Source organism: Sapajus apella, unplaced genomic scaffold (assembly GCF_009761245.1).
Source record: "Sapajus apella isolate SASKATOON/1434 unplaced genomic scaffold, GSC_monkey_1.0 scaffold32, whole genome shotgun sequence".
NCBI classification, from domain to species: Eukaryota; Metazoa; Chordata; class Mammalia; order Primates; family Cebidae; genus Sapajus; species Sapajus apella.
This window is the reverse complement of record NW_022436972.1, coordinates 9,248,552-9,265,608: the sequence shown is the minus strand read 5'-3', so window position 1 is coordinate 9,265,608 and position 17,057 is coordinate 9,248,552. Positions and strand designations below refer to the sequence as shown.

Here is a 17,057-nt window from a genome sequence, read left to right as displayed (position 1 = left end):
TTTATAATAAGTGTATAGATATATTAAAAGAATTGAAATGCCAATCAGTTTATGAATTAATTTGTGAACACTGACATTAGGTTTTACCATCCAAGATCTCCAAATATCTCAATATATACAGATCGTTTTCTATGTCCTTTATTAATGTTAAAAATTAAAATTTTCTCCAAAAAAGTTTTATTTTTCTTGGTTAAGTTTACTCCCAGATACTTCATAAATTTTGATGTAACTGTAATGTTTTAAAAAAATTTTTTTTATACTTGGTTATCAATGATGTAGAACAATGCTAATGATTCCTAAAAGTTGATTGTGTTTCTAGCAACTCTTACTGGTTATATCTACAACTTCTTCATTTTTTTCTTATAGAATTGTTCTTAGCTTTAAGAACTATGTAAAACAGCAGTGGTGATATGGAAAATCCCTGTCCTTTTCCTGATCTTAAGGGTTAAACTCTACTTAGTCCTGATGCAACACACACACACACACACACACACAGGCATACGCACATTTAGTAACATTAATAATAATTCGTTTAGAATTTTTATATTTATAGCCATACATAAAATGAGCCTTAATTTCTTTTCCCTTTTTTCTCCCCTTCAGTATTTTTGGAATTAAGATCCAACTAGCCTCATAGAATGAGCTGGACAGCTTTCCATGTTTCCTGGAACAGTTTGTATAAGAAAAGGAAATCATTATCTGTTGAAAATTTGGTGGAATTTACCTGTAATATAATACAGGTCTTGAATTTTTGGGGGGAATGAGAAGATTTTACCATTTAAATTTCCATAAGTCTTGTAAGTCTCAATTTTGACGTTTTAAATATTTTTCTCAGGATTCATCCATTTCAGTTTTAAAATGTATTAGCTCATAGGTATCCATAATCATCTTTAATTAAATTTTGAAATATTTATGTCTATAGCTATTTACTCTATTCTATATATTAGAGAAGCAGCATAGTGAATCAATAATTAATTATAATTAAAAAATTTTACCTGTTTTGTTATAAAATTAAGTGACAAAGAAATAATGAGGTAGGAGGTAAAACAAAGTCTTGTAAATTTTTTATCTTGTTACTTATTATGCAGAAAGAAAGGAAGATACATTTAAAAGCTAAATGTAGTTCAAAATCAAATGAATATCTTAGAATGGAACATTAGCTACCAATAATTAAAATATAACAACTTATCTAAAGCTGAAGCTTGACATTAAGACTGCTTACTATTAACACTATTGACCAGTCACTCGTACCTATTTAGTTCTTTTCAGAACTGTTTTTATATACAAACCTATTTTGCACTTTTGAAACAGGATTTTAGTACAATGCTTACATTGGAAAAATATAAAGAAATACTTGATTACTAAGCTATTAATGTCATAATGGTGTTAATAGCTTTGTTTTCCCGCCACTTGCGTATCTAAAGGCAGAAGCAATTGCGCTAAGCCTAGATAAACCAGTTCCCAATCCATAGCTCTACCCTGGGGATATGCAAGGAAGGGAATAAAGAGTGATATATAAACTAGAGAGGATATCTCTTAGATGGATAATATTTCCCTCATTCTAATTTCTATTTTGTCCTATGAGTATTAGATGGCACAGAATTCTTTCTTTAGCAGGTTTGGAAGAAAAGCTTCTCTGAAATTTATGATAAAAGAAAGTAGGCTACTGAATTTAACTGTGAGGTGACCGTATTTCTCCTGAATTTTAAAATTTAAGAATATTAAATATCCATGTCTTCTTCTAGACCAGAGCAAAAATATTTATTTCCCATCCCTTTTTCTCATTACCTCAAAAATCTGGTTTTGGGATTAAACAATTCTCTAAGTAGAGTTGCATATGTTCACGTGGATATTCAGAAAGCCATACTGTCATTTCTGTAGTGTCTATGCCAGCTTCTTTTGATAATTAAGCTGAAGTTGCAGCTATTACAACTTTAATAATTCAACTGTTTTAAATAGAGACAATATAGTTGTCTTTGATGTTTATTTTGAGGGGCTTAAATCATTCTAGTACTTGGCTGTTTACTGGCTATATAATATAGATTATTTCTGGCCTTCATAGCCCTCCACATGGGTTACTACAACAGACTTCAAACTTCTTCTGTGATCCAGTCTGTCTGGTGCCCTGCCTGTGGGACAGACTTGCCAAGCCATCATGTCCACATTGCCATTCTCTATTACCAAACTGCCACTGCTCCTCCCAGCATAACCTGTCTGACTCAGGCCTTTCAAACCTCCATCCCACCTTTTCCCACTGTTCTTCAGGACTTCCTGATATAAATCATTCGCTCCCCTAGTACAGACACTTCACAGCCCTTGGACTCACAGCAGCTGGTATGACCTCAGAGCTTTTGCTTTCTTTCTCTCTAACTTGAAAGCATTATCTTTCCGCTTGTTTTTGAAGACCTACCCATCCTTCTTACTCAAGTTCAGTGTTTGCTTCTTGTGTCCTCAGCTCTCGCTTGTTTTTTCAATGAATTTCTACTCAACACTTTTCATCAGTTTTGTTCTGCTACTTAATAGAGGAAGACAACACATGCAAATTTACTTGTGAAATCATTTGACGACAAACTGTGAGGTGCTGTACAAATGAATGGGATGACTGCCAATTAGCACTTCATTGTTTCAAAAGTTAACAGTATATCCTCAACTCAAAAGTAAGCCTTTTGAAGACAGGGACTTTAATTCTTATCTTGCATTTCCCGTAACTCTTAACCTATCATTGGGTAATAATTGTTTAATAAATATTTATAGGTTTATTAATTAAAGCAATGGAAAAATGTGATGGTCACAAGAGGAAGGAATAAAAGAACTGTCAGGAATGAGGGCGGGGCTGGGGAAGAAGCTCATTCATTCACCCAGCAAATACTGATTGACCATCTGCTTTGTAACAGACCCTCTTCTAGATTGTAAGATTATAGCAGTGAACAAAAAACCCAAAGTCCCTGCAACGCAGTTTACACTGTAGTGGGAGGAAACCAACAAAAAACTAAGATAATTAGTAAGATACAGGGTGTGTCACAGGATGGGGAGTTAGGGAGCATGTGTAGTGGGGGGAGGATTGCTAAATCAGGGGAGGAGGCCAGGGAAGGCTTCCCTGAGTTTGTGACCAGTAAGGACCCCGAAGAAGAAATGAACTGTTTAAGGACATCTGGGAGAAGAGCATTTCAAACATTCATTCATTCATTCAACATGGAGCACCTGTTATGTGCCAGGCAGTATTCTAGGCCCTGGGATACTGTGATAAACAAGACAAAACCTCTGATCTCTGACAGCAGATCCCACTGAAATGTAAATAAACAAGGTGAATATAGTCTAATCTGTCTCCTGCCCCAAATTACTGACCACCTACCATATGTCAGATGGTAGCCTTGGAGGGCACATAGATGAATAAGCATTTGATGTCCTGAAAAAGATTATAGTATTGTGGACTGTAAGTTTGACTCTGGCTTTTTCCTCTGCTTAGAATTTCTGCTAAAGGGCCAAGTTGACAACAGGCACTAAACGCTCATGATTTCAACTTAGCAGAACTCTCTAACATGTTTTGCTAAGATGGATTTATCTATCTCGCTGCTGTAGCCATCACTACTCCACACGATCATCCCCCACACTTTACCTGCCTCTGTAAGACCAGAGAAACCTGAGGGAAAACAGCCATTGGTAGGAAGTCTCAGAGGGAGGCTATAGGTTCAAATTTTAAAATATACCCAGATCTAGTAACTTCTTACTACTTTTACTGCTACCCCCAGTCCAAGACACCATCATCTCTCATAATACCTTCTGGCAGATTTCCCTGATTTTACCCTTGTGGAATCATTCATTCCCAACACTGCAGCCAACGTGATATTTTCAAAACGCAAGGAAAATCAGTCACTCTTCTACTCAAAACATTGCAAGGACTTTACATCTTACTCAGGGTAAAAAGGCAAAGTACTTATGATGGCCTTCAAGACCCTGTGTGATGCTCCCCAATTACTACTCAGTCCTCTTCTCCTACTGTGTGCCCACTTGCTCACCCTATGCTGCTCACTGGCCTCCTTGCCAAGCACATCCCTGCCACAGAGCCTTTGCTCCAGTGTTCCCCTTGCCCAAGATGCTCTTTCCCCAAGAGAGTCACTTGGCTCCCTCCCTCCGTTCCTCCAGGCCTACCTCTAACCTCCCTTTACAGGGAGACTGTCCTGACCTCTCTCCCTTGCAGGTACTCCTGGTCCCATTTCCGTCCAGTGTTATTTTCTAGCACCAAACACCTTCTAACATACTAGATATTTCATTTTTAAAAAACTGTCTATCAACTGTCTCCCTTTGATCAAAAGTAAGCTCCAGGGGGGCAGGGATCCTTGCAAACACATAAAACAGTACCCAGAACACTCAACAGGTATCTACTGAATAAACACTACCAGTGTTTACTGGAACTGTTTGTTTGCCTGTGTTCCTAACTAGAGTGGCACCTTTTGAAGCCACTCACTCATCCTTGTGTTCCAAGAGCCCAAAGTAGGATGAAAGTACACGATGTCCTCTTCATAACTGTGGAATGAATGAAGGAATTTCTCTAGCTTTACTTAGAGTAGGACCCATGGCCATTCTTTGTATTTTCCATAATGCCTTGCTCATAACTAGCTCTCAGTAAAGGCTTTCGGAATGAATAAGTCCTCAATTTTGGAAATAAGGAGGACACTGCAGTTCCAAGAGATAGGGTGTCTTATTTCCAAGTGCCACGGTATATGGTAAGCTGCATCTGACAGTGATGACTTGAGCAAACCTTGAGAATGACCCTTTATGGCAGACACACCTGAATGCAGTTGAGAGTCCCAAGCTAGGGAATCAGGCTGGCCAACCTGGAGATCCATTTCTTATTTATGAGGAATATCTGAGCCCTCACTGGCCCATCTCATGGAACACGGGCCATACTGGGAATCAAGGCCCTTTGTTTTGGGTTAAATGAAGGTTGCCAGATGGAAGTTGTTGAGGTTGGGTGGGGGAGTGTTAAGCGAAAGTGAAAATGCAATATAAACAGCAGGCTTTTTGCAAGTGGTTGCAGCTCTCCTGTCTAGCCTGCTGCCACTGAGCCACATGGGTCTCCTGCCAGCCTGCTACCACGGGACTCTTTCCCCATAGTAAGTCACCAGTAAAACCCTATGTCATGGCTCTGGGTCTCTTCTTTGGCCTCTAGAACCTGGCACCATCCCTGTTGAAGTTAACAGGGTTCAGCACAACACATGGCTTAATAGGTGTTCCAGAGCTGGCACTCAAACACAAGATATTTATCTCAGTATTTGAAATTTCTACATAAGACTTCCAAAAATGCTTACGTTATTTGCTTAAAATTCTCTTTTAAGCTGGGTTTAAAAAAAAAGTAGATCAGACCCCAAATGCAAATGTAAAAATTTGCATTTGGGGTCTGATCTACTTAAAAAATCCCAGCTTAAAAAGGATACATTTTCTTTGAAATACAGACACTTTGTAAAGGCTGCAATACAGTAAGAACGGAGCCACGCTGGAACTCGGCTTCACCTGCCTCAGTTGCTGTGCATGCTCTGCTGACTGCAGACGGCCTGCAATTGGCCCAGCAGCACCAGGAATCTGTTGGGCTGAGGGCTGGAGGAGATTATCAATGCACATCCGTGCAAGGGCCTTTTTCTTAAACAAATTTTTAAAAGGTTAGATTATGATGAATGAACCCAGCATTACGTTAGTGTTATCAGAGATACTTTCTATTTCTGTCCTTTGTCAGAAGGTCAGATTATAATTAGGTTAGAACTAAACACAATGCTTTATTAATGTTTCATGAGTAAGTCAGTTGTAATAAGCCTAGCTTCATGTGGATAAATTAAACCAATTCTTGATGTATAAACTTACTGCACTTAGAATTTATTGAAATGTCTACTAAAAGTGTGTATATCACTTTTCCAGATTTTCTAGTGAGAGTAAGCAGCTCTTCAGTGAAATACAATTCTTGGCACTGTATTTACAAAACAAACAATTCTAACCAATTATATATATTATTGTCCATAACTTAAATAACAAAGTACTGTTTCATTTTTAAAAAATAAGAAAAGGAAATGAGGTTGTAGACATGTAAAGTCTGCTACAAATGCATCAAATACCTGCTGTTCAATTGCTGCCATGCAATAATAAAGCTGGACATTTAATAATCAATGACATCCCTTTCAATAACATTTTGTCATCTTTGCCTTGAATTTCTTAATGATAGTTTGAAAGAAGAGGGAGGGAATATTCATAGATATAGACTACTAATCCATACAAAGAAATGGAGGCTTTTTACCACTGTGAATGTCATTTCTTTGAGATATATGACATTTTCATTTTATACTTTAGGCTCATTACAAAGAATTCTTTCAAATAACTGAAGATAATCCTAGTCAAAATTATAAATATACTAGAGCACATTTTCTCTAAACCTATTTCATAAGAACTAAATCCTGTATGAATTACCCAGCCAATATAAACTTAGAAACTTTTAAAGTTACAAGACAACATAAAAAATAAAGCCTATATTCACGGAATTTATGGAAAATGCAAATACTTGATATTTTATATTAGTGCCTATGTTTTGTATATTACAGAAATACTCATGAAATAAACACTCCTTCAGCAAGTATGAACCTATGTAGATAACTGGTTACATTTTCTAGTTTTTGTTTTGTTTTGTTTGGAGATCGAGTTGCTCTGTGTTGCCAGGCTGGAGTGCAGTGGTGAGATCTTGGCTCACTCAACCTCTGCCTCCCAGGTTCAAGGGATTCTCCTGCCTCAGCCTCCTCAGTAGTTGGGATTACAGGCATGCACCACCACACCCAGCTAATTTTTGTATTTTTAGTAGAGACAGCGTTTCACCATGTTGGCCAGGATGGTCTTGATCTCTTGACCTTGTGTTCTGCCCACCTCGGCCTCCCTAAGTGCTGGGATTACAGGTGTGAACCACTGCACCCGGCCTACATTTTCTAGTTTTAACACAGATAGCTGACATTATTTCTGCAAGAGATCATTATGATCATTTCCCACAAGTAGGATGAGAAAACCAACCAGAAGTTGGAGCAACAGAAATGATGAAAAAGGTGCTGTGAAGGAAAACTTCAAGTTGAAGCAGCACAGGAGACATTGAGAGAGTAGCAGCTGCAGAGTCATGCAGGCACATTTCACGGGATGTCTTTGCAGTGACGCTTAAGACAGTTCCCAGAGGCAGCAGTTTGGGCTTGTCCTTTAGCTCTAATACTGAAGCAACTAAGAATGGCTGCTATAGGTGTTACGGATACAGCTTTTTGCTGATACATAAGGTAGCTGTCCCTGTCTATTCTGTAGGGTTCCTTCAAGGAAAACCAAGAAGCACAACATGGAAACAAGCACATTTCAAGTGAGGCACTGCTACATGTGATCCATTTCACCTGGCACTGCTTCCAGGTGATGCGGAGAACAAAGACTGGGGCAGTTTACCCCGAATATGCAGAATTTTGTATAAAGCCCTTTGCTCCATGGAATAAAGGTTCAGTTCACATGTCTTACCAGATTTCTTAATTCCTATGACGAAATAACAGGAATTTGGTTTAGAATATAGGGAAACTGCAGTGCCTTGCTTCTTTCATTTTTTCGTGAACACAAGTTGGGACTTACTACTTATAATAAAAATGGACTATTCATTTCTGAGAATGTTTTATATTTCCAGAGATACACAGTATGTATCTTTCTTATATTAGTTGTAAAACTGAATTCCTTTGAATATGTGAGAGTAAATATTTGAGGCACAATGGCTTCACTGATTACATATGCAATCCTTACAGTTCCTAGTGCACTGCACACAGCTCACTGGATGAATATGTATTTACAGGGCTGCTACACAGTGAGGCTTATTTTAAAGAAGCACACTTTGATTAAAAAGTCTGCTTATCAGTACTTCAGATGTTACAAAGACAAATTAAAACAGGTAAGAAGTATATATAAACAGAAGTCAGTTTTTAAACTGGTCATATTGGTATCAGGAGTAGGTTATTTGTTATATTTAATTTATGTGCAATATAAGTACTCTGAGCAATTATAAATTTTAAAAATTGTTACTCCAAATTTGTATTCCTGTGTTTTATTCTAATAGTAAGAGGGAAAACCTACTTCAGAGTTTAAATTGTCTTTATACTATTAAACCATTTCTGCAGGCGATTCCTTTCAATGAATAATCTGTTAATTCTCTAAAACATGAATGACATGAAACCGTCTGGTGAGAATCATGTTTTTTAAAGAGACTTTTTAAAAGAAAACCTGTGTAGTGATCACATGTATACTGCTATAGGCCAGAGTGTCATCGATGAAAACTGAATTGTAAGTCTGGGTCACAATGAGGTGTTTGGAGGCCATCCAAGCGCAGATACAGTTTGCAAACAACAAACAGGATATTCCAAAGTTCCTTTACAATTTGGTGATTGGAATATATGTTGCAGTAGAAACAGTATTATTCTACTACGGTTTTATTCACAAGTCAATCTATAAAGTCATATTTAATTCAAAATACAGGTGGAATTTTACAGACTTTAAGATGGATCTAGAGGACATTACATTCAGAGTTCCAACCTGTGACACCAAGCATGGTTAGAAAAGCACTTGGGTTCAGACTTTCCATGAACCACTTTGCCTTCCTAGGCCTCAGTCTCCTCATTCAAATAAAGGTGTATTCCAGCTCTAAAATCCCATGACTACAAAGCTTAGAATGTAAATGAATATCATTTCTTCTATTTGTAGAATTGAAGGAGGACACCATTCCTCTCACACCAGATGGGCAGAGGAAGCTGGTACTTCCTCAGCTGTAAGTCAAGGGTTTCCTGGCAGTGAAAGGAAGCCTTATGGGGTGAGGGTGGAGGGTAAGAGATAGAAACAGGGTCCACAGACAGTCAGGTCTCAACAGCTGCTGGGGCTGGACCATGCTACTGGTCTTGGATCAATTCTCACTCATCTCTTCCCATCTTCTGCTCACCTCATGGAACTAGCTTCTGATTTCTTTCTCTTCTTCTTTACCCTCTCCTTCTCCACAGCTCCTCTTGCCACCATTTACCTATCCTGGAGACTATAAATAAGAACACTGACACCTAGATAAGTTGGTGGTATTTGGCATGTAAATTTACCTCAGTGGGGCCAAGTGTGGCGGCTCACGCCTGTAATCATGGCACTTTGGGAGGCTGAGGTGGGCAGATCACCTGAGGTCAGGAGTTCGAGACCAGGCTGGCCAACATAGTAAGACCTTGTCTGTACTAAAAATACAAAAAATTAGCTGAGCGTGGTAGTGCACGCCTATAATCCCAGCTACGTGGGAGGCTGAGGCAGGAGAATTACTTGAACCCAGGAGGCAGAGGTTGCTGTGAGCTGAGATTGTGCCACTACACTCCAGCTGGGGCAACCGAGTGAGACTCTGTCTCAAAAAAAAAAAAAAATTAGCTCAATAGGTTTCAGGTTAATACTTCTCTTCTCTCAGCTAAGACAGGGTCTTACTCTGTCTCCCAGACTGGAGTGCAATGGTGTGATCTTGGCTCACTGCAACCTCCACCTGGACTTAGGTGATTCTCCCACTCAGCCTCCTGAGTAACTGGGACTATGCACCACCATGCCTGGTTAATTTTTTGTGTGTATTTTGAGTAGAGATGGGGTTTCACCATGTTGCCCAGGCTGGTCCTGAACTCCTGTCTCAAGCAATCCACCTTCCTCGGCCTCCCAAAGCAATTTTTTTAAGAATTAAAACAACGATCCACCTGAAGTTCTAGCACAGTTTCTGACATAGAATAAACACTCAAAAAATGCCATAGGCTATAAGCACTATCATTGCCATTATTAAATCCTGGTCAAGTTTCATATTGGGATGACTAAGGACTATCACTAGGGTATGGGGTAAGGTGGCTAAGATTAGGGTATCCATTCTGATTTGCAGCAGTTGTCAGTAAGTCAGTCTTGGAATGAGGAAAGAAGAGAAAGAAATCCAAGCAGCTACACTAGGGGAGAAGAGTGCCCTAGGCCAGCCAGACAGCTATTTGCACGGAAGAAGGAGTGTTAACCTGGTGCTGCCTGTAGTAACATTCACCTACTAAAGACAGTTTTGTCACTTTATCTTTCAATACACAACTTCCAAATCATCCAGTGGCCAATGAAACTTGAGGTAGAAGCTAAAGTCACTCCCTATCAGAGCTACAAAATTCACATTTCCTGTAGGGTCTCACTAAGCAGTTGACCGATTCTTAAGCCTTATCATAAGGCCTTGATACAATGAATTATCTGGTTTTATAGTCTAGAAGAGGTTGTAAACAACCAATTTTCATCAGTATGGCTGAAGGATATTAAAGGGAACTGTGCTGACAGCTGACAGTCTGAAGAAGAAAGTAGAAAATAATAGACATGGAGTTATATCACTTCATGGAATAACAATGGGTACTCAGGATGATAACCTCAACTTTTTAAAGTGAAAAATTAAGTATTATCCTTTGTATAAAAAAGCAGGGAACAAAGTAGTAATAAATTTTAGAAAGATAGCCATAATACAAGGAACGGAAACTACTCAGTAACTAGGAAACAAATAGCCCTATTAAAAATGGGCAAAGTTTTAAGATAAACAATTCTCAAAAGAAGACATACAAATGGCCAATGGACATATGAAAAAATGTTCAACATCTCTATCATCAGAGAAATGCAAATTGAAGCCACAGTGAGATATCACCTCACACATGTTAGATTGGCTATAATAAAAACGATGAAAGATAAGTGTTGGCCAAGATATGGAGAAAACGGGAACAACTACACTGTTAGTAGTGGCGTAAATTAGTAAAGACATTTTGAAAAATAATTTGGAGACTCCTCAAAAAAAAATAGGCCTGGCCCTGTGGCTCATGCCTATAATCCCATCACTTTGGGAGGCTCAGATGGGAAGATTACTTGAGCCTAGGAGTTCAAGACTCTTTCATATCTATAACAAATTTAAAAATTAGCTGGGTGTGGTGGCATGCAGCTATGGTTCCAGCTGCTTGGGAGGCTGAGGTGGGAGGATCACATGAGCCCAGGAGTTCAAGGCTGCAGTGGGCACTGATTTCACCACTGCACTCCAGTCTGGGCAGAGTGAGACCCTGTCTCAAAACAAAGAAGCAAACAAACAACAAAAGACTAAAAATAGAATTACCATATAAATCCAGCCATTCCACTGGGTATTTACCCAAAGGAACTGAAATCAGTATACCAAAGGAATTCCCATTTTCCCTGCAGCATGATTCATAATAACGAGGATATGGAAACAACCTAAGTGTCCACCAATGAATGAGTGGATCTAAAAAATATGGTATATATACACAATGAAATAATATTCAGCTTTAAAAACAACAGGAGGTTCTGTCATTTGTGACAACATGGATGAACCTGGAGGATATTACGTTAAATAAAATAAGCCAGGCACATAGACACAAATACTGTATGATCTCACTTATATATGGACTCTAAAAAGTCAAACTCATAGAAGTAGGGAGTAGAATGGTAGTTACCAGAGGCTGATGGGCAGATATGGATGGGAAAAAGGGAGATGCTGGTCACCGGGTGGAGTGAGGAATTAACTCCACAGTTAATTAGGAATAATAAACTAATTACAGTTACAGTTAGGAGGAATAATCTCTGGTGTTCTATTGCACAGCAAAGTGACTGTAGTTACTAATAACTATATATAAATAGTTATATAAATTAGAACTATAGTTACATACATAACTACATACATATACGTGTGTGTGTGTGTATATATATATATATATACACACACACACACAAATACAAAAATAGCTTAAAAAGAGGATTTCGAATGTTCTTACCACAAAGAAATAATAAATATTTGAGATGATGGATATGCTAACTACTCTAATTTGTATACATGTATCAAAACATCACAGTATACCCAATAAACAATTATTAACTGTCAATTAAAAATAAAATAAAACTTAACAGATAACCCTAATGCTTCACAAAGGTTCTCACTTAGGGAAACCTAGAAACTTCATTTATTTGGAAAGTTTATTTAGTTGGATTGCATTACAACCCAACACGCTAGTTGAATGTAGCATTTTCTACAGCTATAGGTAGGTCTTGCTTGTTTAGCTTATACCAACACTAAGTATTTGATAGTTTCTCATCCATAATCATTATCAGCTTTTTTTACGTTCAAAATTTTGGGGTATGATATTGTCCTGGGGAATTGTCTATAAAAGAAAGATGGGCTTTTTTATTTCATTTAGGCGCATCAGTAATAAAATTATTAATTCTGAGGGCATATAAACTTCTTTGACTATGAAGAACACAAATTCTGTGTCTATAATGAATCACTAAATGTTTTATTAAAAATAAAAAGGTTTTAGCCTTCAATAAATACATGAAGAGATGCTCAATATCATTAGTTACTAGGAAATATATATTACAATTTTAATGAGATCTTACTTCACATTCACTAGAATGCCTGTAATAAAAAAAAACAACAGGTAATAACAAGTGGGAGTGAAGATACGGAGGAACTGGAGCTGTCATACATTGCTGGGGAATGTAAGGTCATTCTGAAAAACAGTTGGGCGGTTTCTTAAAAAGTTAAACATAAATTTATCATATGATCCAGCAATTCTACTCCTAGGTCTATACCCCAAATAAATAAAAATGTATGTTTACAGACAAAAATGTATATGACTGTTCATAGCAGCATTACTCAAAATTGCCAGAAAGTAGTAACAAATCAAATGCTCACCAACTGATAAATGGGTTAACAAAATGTGATATTCCACATAAAATAATACTGTTATGTAAAATGTGGAGCAAAGTACTAACACATGCCACAACATGGGTGAATCTAAAAAACTACTCAAAGTAAAAGAAGTCAAACCCAAAAGAACACATATTGTACGGCTATTTTTATATGAAATATATAGAAAAGGCAAGCCTTTAGAGATAAAAAGTTGATCAGTGGTTGCTTTGGGCTGGAGGTGGGCATGGATCTTTCTGGGGTGGTGAAAATATTCTAAGATTAGACTATGGTGATGGTTATATAACTGTGAAAATTTACTAAAAATCATTAAATTGTACACTGAAAACAAGTAAATTATTTGATATATAACGTATACTTTAATAAAGCCATTAAAAATGTTTTGGTATCATCTGAGTGACAGCAAGAAAGTGATTCTGTTACATGTGTCACTGCTTGGTTCTTTTTTATGGCTAATTAGTACTCCATAATATGGAGTTACCATCACTTATTTTAGTTTGTTTATCCATTTACCAGGTGAGAAATATTGGGGTAGTTTCCAGGTTTTGATGAAAGCAAATAAAACTGTTATAAACATTCATGTATTTGTGTGAATATAAATTTTCATTTCTGGGGAGTTAAAACCAAGGAGTAGGGTTGTTGGGTTGTATGGCTGATGTGTGTTTATAAGAAACTACCAAACTGCTTTCTACCAGCAGGATATGTGAGTTTCAGCTATTATGTATCTCTACCAGGGCTTGGAATGTCCAAGTTTTCTTTTCCCCCTTTGATTTTTAAAAGTCATTCTAATGTGTAATGGCAGCTTACCGTGGTTTATTTGATTAATTTTAATTTGTGTATTAATTTTTGATATGGAACAGCTTCTCATGTGCTTATTTGCCATCTATATATCTTCTTTGCTGAAAATTCTTTTGCCCTTCCTTTAAAAAATTATCTAATTATTGTTTTATTTTTATTGATTTTTGGGTGCTCTTTATATATTTTATATCCTGGTCCTTTCTTAGATGTGTTTTGAAATATTTTTTCTCAGCTTGTGGCTTGTCTTTTAGTTTTCTTAGTGTTCAAAGAAGTTAAGCTTTAAAAAGTCCAGTGTGTCGATGTTTCCTTTTATCGGTTTTGCTTTTGTTGCCATATCTAAAACATCTTTGCTAACATAGGTCACAAAGATTTCCTTGTATTTGTTTCTTGTAGATGTTTTATAATTTAAGGTTTCCAACTTAGGTCCATGATCCATTTTGAGTTAATTTTTTTATTTGGTGTGATATAAGGACTGAAACCTTCCCCATCCTTTTTTGCATATAAATATCCAACTCTTCTAGCACCAATTTTTCCAGCACCATTTGTTGAATGCCAATTTATCTTATTTTATTTTATTCTTTTGCAACAGGGTCTTGCTCTGGTGCCCAGGCTGGAGTTCAGTGGCACGATCTCGGCTCATTGCAGCTTCAACCTGCCAGGCTCAAATGATCCTTCCCTCTCAGCCTCCTGAGTAGCTGGGACCAGACACCATACCACCACACCTGGCTATTTTTTGTAGAGATGAGGTTTTGCCAATTTATCTTTAAAGTCCTGTTTTGCCATGTCTATTAATCAGGTAAAGCAATGAACACAGTATAACAGCTAAGAAGACAGCGTGAGCTATGAGCAGAGAGGACAATAAGGAGGAGGAAAAACTGGGGGGAGCAATTTTCATAGCGGACAAATTATTTTTCAGTGGACGAATCTGGAGGCATTTGACCGATCACTTAGTCCACTGTTTCCTACGTCTGCATTTGGAAGCTTTAGTGCAGACATACTCCTAAAAAGAGATATCACTGAGGACCTTTACTTCCACCTATCTTTGTTATGACTGGCTCATTTACAGAGCAGGCAGCTTTTCACCAAGACCACTGACTAGCTGTGTTCCTATTTCCAAACAGCATTCTGCCCAGGCTTTCTCTCTCTGGAGTTTTATTTACATGCATTATAATTGAGTACTAGTTAAAATACTTAGCTCCTCCTGTTCTCTCTGAAATTTGCTATTGGTAATGCAAGATAAAGGAGTTGTTGCAAAAACTGAAAGGAGACATTCACACTCTCTCTCCAATGGCTTCTTTTCAATACAAAAAAGTCTCTGTGTAAGTAACAATAATGAGAAACTGATCTTAGATAACTGCTTTAAAAAATGCTAACGCCAAATACCCCTATGCTTTCCATACACAGTTTCGTTAATTAGATTGTATAAATGAGAGTCTATTTCCCCAAAATTTAAAAACTTATGTCCTTTCCCTGTATTATAGCAAAACTTCCCTCATCCTAAAACTTCCTTCTCAAACTTTTAGCCTTTTATTAAGAAGGCAAATCCCTTTCCTAAAGTTATCTCTATGCTGAACGGAACAGGTACCATGGAAAATAGTACTTTCTCCTAGCAAGCAGTGTGGCCTAGTCTGAGGACTGGGAAAACACAGTGGCCTCCTGCTCACCCAGTCTGCATCACTGCATATTTAGAAGTCTAAAAACTGTCATATGCATTTCCTGGTACATTATCAGTAAACATTAGCAAATTAACAAATGTAAGATATCCAGTGGATAATAAAGATAACTACTCTATTTTTCTTTAATGCATATTTAAGCTTAGTAAACTTGCAGTCTTTATCTGTGAATGATCTGAATTAGCCATATCCATAATGTTAAAGGAAATAAATAAGGTCTTGATTGACAATTATAAACCTAAAAGTAGAAATCCAATAGTCTCAAAGAATTTCACAAAGAAGAGATATCAGAGGCAGCTGGCATACTGGAAAGAGTATGACTTTGGAGTTAAAACTTTCCTGTACTTGAACCTGGGCTCTGCCATGGCTAAATTATGAAACATTTCTGGCCTTCATGTTTCTTATCTGTAAAATGAATGTTAAAAAAAAAAATCAAGTGCCTACCCTAATGCCTGACACGTAAGAGGCACTTATTATCAGCACCCATATGATAATTCTGTTCAATAGCATGACCAACAAAAGCATTGGTCCAACAACTATTGGCTACTTTGCTTGCCTGAGTGAAGGATTCACTCAGTTTGACTAGTTTGGACTTAATAGACTATATGCAGGCTGCAATGAGATTACTATACCTCTATAATTCATTAATTCACTCAGAAATATTTACTGACCAACTAGTATGTGCCAGGCAGGGTTCTGAGCCCTGGAGCTACAATGGAATGATGTGATTGAGAGATATTGATATACAGTGAGCTTTTAGGGTTGCATTTGTAGAGCTGGTATCCTTAAACACTGATATTTATAGATAGCATTCAAGTATGTAAGGATAGTGTGATGATGGAATACCAATTCTAAAAAGAAATTAATTTTCAGACATATAAATTACTGAAATATAAGTCCTTCACAGTAAAAATATAAAATTGAAGAAATAAGCTATTGTTCAAGGGAATAGTATGAAATAACTCCATATATCTGAAAGTGCCAATTTAGCAGGTTCAGAAGTGAGAAAGATAGGCAATAAGACTTATGCAAAACATGAAGTTTTCTAAAAAAAAATAAAAGGGGGGGAGACCAGAATGCAGATTATCTAGATGATGCTTTTAAGCATAGGTATATTACATCAGCAACCTTCTAAAATATAAGTACATTAAAAGTGAAATAGTTCTTAGAGACAGAAAATATAGCTCCAAAATAGAAGGAAATGTGTGACTGACAGTGAAGTGCAAAAGAAAAGTGACATAAAATCAAGTGAAGGGGAGGAGAACCCCATATTTTATGATTCTATTTATATGAAATGTCTAGAATAGGCAAATCTATGGAGATATAAAGTAGATTTGTGATTGCCTTGGGCTATCTGGCAGGAACAGGAAAATCAGGGAAAATCAGGGAAGATGCTAAAAGGTATGGAATTCTCTATGAGGTGATAAAAATGCTCTTAAATTGATTGTGGTGATGGTTGCACAACTTTGTGACTGGACTAATACACATTGTTTTATTATTTTTTTAAACTTTAAATGATGAGTGACTTGGTATAGGATATGAATTATATTTCAATTAAACTCTTTAAAAAAAAGAGGATTAAGGAATATGTGAATTCCCTCACTATGTGTGGACCTTATTTGAATTCTGATTCAAATAAACAAGCTGTCAAAACAAAATAAAACATATTTATCAAACAGGTGCAAAAACTTAGGAGTTAGTGAAACAGGGTTAAAAATATATTTTAGGTCATTGGTTTTATTGATGTAGTTCCTCAACTGACCGAGAACAATAGTATACTAGAGAGGTTGTTTTGTAAAGTTGTTTATGGTCATGTACTGTAACCA

At 37.0% G+C, this 17,057-nt stretch overlaps 1 protein-coding gene across 16 annotated transcripts in view; it reads right to left on the bottom strand.

Annotated features, from left to right (window-relative positions):
* Window positions 1–17,057, bottom strand: part of NBEA (neurobeachin) — a 713,110-nt gene that overhangs the window by 46,504 nt on the left and 649,549 nt on the right. The gene's annotated exons all lie outside the window — the stretch shown is intronic.